The sequence below is a fragment of the Bactrocera tryoni genome, chromosome 3 (genome assembly GCF_016617805.1).
Source record: "Bactrocera tryoni isolate S06 chromosome 3, CSIRO_BtryS06_freeze2, whole genome shotgun sequence".
NCBI lineage: Eukaryota > Metazoa > Arthropoda > Insecta > Diptera > Tephritidae > Bactrocera > Bactrocera tryoni.
The window spans coordinates 53,241,108-53,246,931 of NC_052501.1; positions in this window are offsets into that span (position 1 = coordinate 53,241,108).

Sequence of the window (5,824 nt, forward strand, 5' to 3'; positions counted from 1 at the left end):
GCGGTAAATTTCTACGGGCCAATAAAATTTGTTTCCCTTGTGATTCACCGGTTAAAATTTCGACCTCCAAACAATTACAATGTAGTGCTTTTACTATCAAGCGAGTCCCATTGACCAACCCTTTATATGTATTAAGATTGCGGATTAACATCACAACTGTTCCAACCTTAAGCCTTAACTCATGAGGCGCTACTCCACTGAAATTAAGGGAGTTTAGAAATTCTGTAGGGAATCCGACATGCTCTTGAGGATCTTCAGAAACGATAGTATCCACGCTATAATATACCCTTTCTTCACCGGGCAACATATTTACTATTTCGCTATTTATTATCGTACAGTGATCATTTTTTGGACACAAAATTGCCCGATCGTTCAAATGGTTTTGCCTAATAACACCAGACTGAGGCTGAAATACCCAATTCACTAAATTTTCATTTAGCAAAATTATCTCTTCTGGTATATTGATTTTCGACTCTGGAGAGAGCTCTCGACCTTCTCCAACACGCAAAAGAAAACTGTTGTATAAGGATTCTTTAGAACGCATATTCGTTGAGAGTTTGAGACACCTAAAAAATTTCCAAAGTGAGCACCGTTTCAAACAATTACGGAAGAACTTGCCTGAAATCACCACCTAATAAAATAACCTTTCCACCAAAAGGTATTTCATTTTGGTGAATATCACGTAATAATCGATCTAAGCAAAAGTAGCATGCTAATTCAGCGAGCATTGCGATTTTCTTCTCTGGCCCTCTGTTCCTCTTCGCGTTCAACCTGCGCCATATGCTTATACTCATTTGCCAAGGGGTTAATATTTGAAAGCATTTCGTGGATTTCTCTCAGCAAATACCTATCGCAGTTTGAATTATGTTGTGCCCTTACATCAGTTGCTTGATCCGTGTCAAGAATAAACAGCTGGGCGTAGGAGGATTCTGAAGGATGATCTGCATGCAATGGACCTATCCTATGATATATTGATCCATGTATTCGAAAGCAATATGGTCCGCGCCCTGTAGGCTCCGCAATTTTCGCTTCGAATGATGCAAAAGCAAACGAACTATTTAGCTGCCGAATATTCTCCAAACAATTTCAACCAAATATTCAACCAAATATTAAGACAATAAGTATGTATATACATATATTACGAAAATAAAACAATGAAAAGTACAGGTACCTTTTCACTTCCGAAATGTTTTGCTTTACAGTGTAAACATATATTAGTCAACCCCCCAAGCGAACTATACTCAGGAAGAACTACGGAGTTTAGGGCAGCTTTGAAATAACTTGCCATAGATCCTGCACAACTACGGCTCTAATAAAACAGGTCAATTCATATACATACATACATTAACAATTAAAAATTCCTTTCTATCTATAACATTCACCTCTTCTCTTCGACCTGTTAAACTCCTTTTTCGTCTAATTCGCCTTTGGTTTGGCATTTTATTTTTAATAATTAATCTGAATCTGAACTGAAATTCGATGTAGTATGTATGTATTCGCTGGTAATAGCCGCCTTGACTTTTGGAAGAAAACTGAACTGACTCAAAGCTTACCTAACGCAATAACACTTCTAATCAAAATAACGCCAACAACAATATTTCTGTTAGATTTTGCACTGGCGTCTTCGCCCATACATATGTATATACATACATATGTTTTTAAGTATGTATGTGTGAATATAAAACAAAGTAGAGTGCGCATGTCAAAGCGCAGTGTTCCTTAGCTCGTACATCAGTGGTCGGCATTTCATAGCAAAATTTTGCAAACTAACTTCACACGTACGCTTACGCTCTATCGTTCAGTCGTTATCGAGCCAGCAACGAACTAATATCACGCAATACTATAGCGCAAAACCAAATATGCCCTGCGAGAAATATTTTATGATTCTAAATGCCTTTGGTGCCATGCAATGCCTTTCAAAGATAATAGGGAATATATCCTTAAAAGACATTTTGTTAATTTTCATTATACTAATAATTATTTATAAAATTTGCTTAATTTTAATTCCAATTTCTCACTGGGCTACTTTTTTTTCCTGCTTACCAACACAGTGACAGATCCTCTCATGCCGACCACTGTCGTACATACATATTCGTGCAACATAGATGAGAGCACATGTCAAATCGTAGATAGCGCCTTAGCGCATGCATATGTATGTATGTACCAGTGCACATGCCAAAGCAAACATTTGTAATTTGTAATATTCGTCATTCTCTTATTGTCATAGATAACTTGATTAGAATCTCTTTTCTTGCTCTCTCGCTTGCAGCTGATCTGTTTTCTGAGCTGGCAACAAAACGCAATCAGGGTGCCGTCAACCAGCAGTTAGTGAAAAAGGCGGGATGCCAGAAAAGCAGCGCTATAATTACTTGACGAAATTAGTATGAAGTGAAACTGTGCGAACATATTTTGGCAAAATAAATGTTTATGTAAATTAATTAATGATTTTGCATTTTAGCATTTACATATATATGTATGTATGCATTTTCAAAGTGTTTAATTTAGTGTTTTGTATAATTTATTAAATACCCAAGTTAATATTTTTCAGCAGTGGCATCATTGTCAAATGTTATAAAAAATGCGAGTTTTGACAGCTCTCTCTCGAACCAAAGGGTCTCGTATCAAGTTATCTATGCTTATTGTCATTTTGCTACCGAGCAGACAACATTGTTGTTGTTAGATTTCGCACTTGCGCCTTCGCGTATGTGGGTATGTGTGTAACGAAAGCAAAAGACAAAAACATTTGTAATTATTCATTCTCTTACATATATGCTCTTTTCTGTAGAAGCGCTGCTTATATTAGCTTAATGCAAAACTTGAAGAACTTTAAACGCAAATATATCAAAAGTGGTTCAATGAATTTAAAATCTGAAAAATTTGTGCAAAGTTTCAGATCGCACGCTTTACGTTTTGTAGATCTCTGGAAATAAGCACCTTGTCTTAGAATAATATATAGATTACGACCAATGAATGTGGAATGCCAATATGACTTATGCATATACTCGTTGCTAAATGTTTGTATGAAAATATACATAAGTGCAAAATTTGGTTTTTACAGAGGAAGAGAAAGATGGAGAGAACGAGTGTGGGCATTCTAACATCCCATAAACTAAAATGAGTACCAGAATCGTTTTCAGAATTATTTATTGTCTCGGTCTTGCAGCATTAGATTGTAAGCTTTAGGCTTCAGATTTTGACGTGTTTCAGCTCCTTAACAAATCTTGCGTTATCTAGTTAAGATCCTGAGCTAAAGTGTACTAAACTACCACAAATATCTGGTCGCTTTACGGACCTTGTATGTCTTTGAAGTCACCGTAATTATATGTAACTTCTACTAAGAGGACATTGAGATTTAAGTTTGTCCACTAGATCGTAATACTTTTGTTGTCCAAATACATGATTCATTATATCTCTAGTTTTCTTTAGTATACCTCACACCGTAACCCTAATTTCGCTACCTGTTTGCAGGTTTCACGAACTTACCTTTCGAACGGTATCCGCATTCTCAGACTACCATTACCAGAAGTCGGTTTTGTCTTCCCAGGTAATGACCGCCCGAGTCGTCGTCTATTTTCAAGAAGGTCGACTCTGACATATTTTTCCCGTACGACATTTTTTGCTTTCGTATATATGTATGTACATATATGTACGTATGTTTCATTGGGGGTTTTTAACGTGGCTGGTTCCAAACCCACCGCACAACCCTAGGGAGGGATGTTTTACCTTCTATCTTTAGGTCGCCTTCAATCGGATTTATTTTTTGCTAATCAGAGGATCCCCACACAGAACCGCTATCTACCTCCCGGAAAGGTAGTCACCTTTCATAATCCCAAGATGAGGCATTGCGTTTAGAGCCGAACAGCGCAAATAGAGTCGCCTCAATGTGCACTTACCACACAAATTGAATGATAACGGGAGGGGAATGAACTCTGAGGCCTACCAAGGTTTTGACGTGTCGGTCTGGGGTCAATGGTCCGTAAGAGTTCTACAAGGCCGTAAAGAATTTGCGTATTTGCAAATTTCAGTCCTATCCCTTAATTCGGAGGCTGAACTTAGCCAGCCAAATGACTTCAATCATAGTCTCGTCAATGCGGAAGATTCAAGTTGGAAGTATTAAGAATACTGCGTTGCAATCTTCCAGATAACGTCGTCAATTGGCACCCGGCTAGATTTGTAATCTTACCGAATCAGGCTGATCACACGACTCAATTGTGTGGAAGAAAATAAATTTAACAGAAAGAACATAAATGGCGTTGTGCGCCACTTATTTTTGACATGTGTGGTTTAAGTGCATAGCATATTTGGAATAGTTAGTTGATCTCGATACTGACATTTAACTATTACAAATTATATCGTTCCAGTCCGTACCTTTGTGCCACAGACCAAAGGTAGCGATTTGACACAAGCGAGCCCTTGAAAATTTCAGCAAAATATTTTTCAAGAAATGGTATAGTTATATATAATTTATAAATTAAGTGAAAATAAAATACTTTTTCATACCCTTTTTCACTAAAAACAGTTATTAATAGATCTTCGTCCTTAAGAGGGCTAAGGTGTTTCTGTCCTTAATAAAAAGAGGATTTGATCGTCGCGTCTGGTTGCACAGCACCAAAGTTAATCTTACTATTATAAAAACTCTGGTTCTTTGATGATTGCGAAGATAGTGTAACTTTATACTCATATTTGCTCCAAGAGTCTGAAAATATTTCAGCATATTTTGCACAATTGTTTCATAATTTGGTGCTTCATGATTACCTAGGAAATTTTCGACTACCAATACAAAACTTTTCCAAGCTTTACTTTCCGGAACAGTCATGACTTTGATAAAATCTGAGTCTTTCATCATTAGCCGTATTTGAGGACCATCAAATATTCTATCTTTTAACTCGTCTATACTAAACTTAGGAAATTTTCTACAAATGTAATTAAAACGAGTCTCCGTCTTTGTCTAATCTTTCTTGCAAAATTGCTTGATCATTTCCTCTCTGAGTTACATTAGCTTTACCGAAACGTTTAAAAGTCTCTCACAGGCTAAACATCTTGATTCCAATGATGTTGCTTTCCTCTACTGTCCCACATACAAATAAAGCACGGGTATTTCGTGTATCCACTCTGTTGACCGAGTAGAAAATTAACCATTTTCAAATCTACACAGATCGGCCACTTCTTCTTCTTAATTGGCGTAGACACCGCTTACGCGATTATAGCCGAGTTAACAACAGCGCGCCAGTCGTTTCTTCTTTTCGCTACGTGGCGCCAATTGGATATTCCAAGCGAAGCCAGGTCCTTCTCCACTTGGTCCTTCCGGACGTGGACGGAGTGGAGGTCTTCCTCTTCCTCTGCTTCCCCCGGCGGGTACTGCGTCGAATACTTTCAGAGCTGGAGTGTTTTCGTCCATCCGGACAACATGACCTAGCCAGCGAAGCCGCTGTCTTTTAATTCGCTGAACTATGACAATGTCGTCATATATCTCATACAGCTCATCGTTCCATCGAATGCGATATTCGCCGTGGCCAATGCGCAAATGACAATAAATCTTTCGCAGAACCTTTCTCTCTAAAACTCGTAACGTCGATTCATCGGTTGCTGTCATCGTCCAAGCCTCTGCACCATATAGCAGGACGGGAATTATGAGCGACTTATAGAGTTTAGCTTTTGTTCGTCGAGAGGACTTTACTTTTCAATTGCCTACTCAGTCCGAAGTAGTACCTGTTGGGCAAGAGCAATCCTGCGTTGGATTTCCAGGCTGACATTATTAGTGGTGTTAATGCTGGTTCCAAAACAGACGAAATTATCTACAACTTCAAAGTTATGACTGTCAACA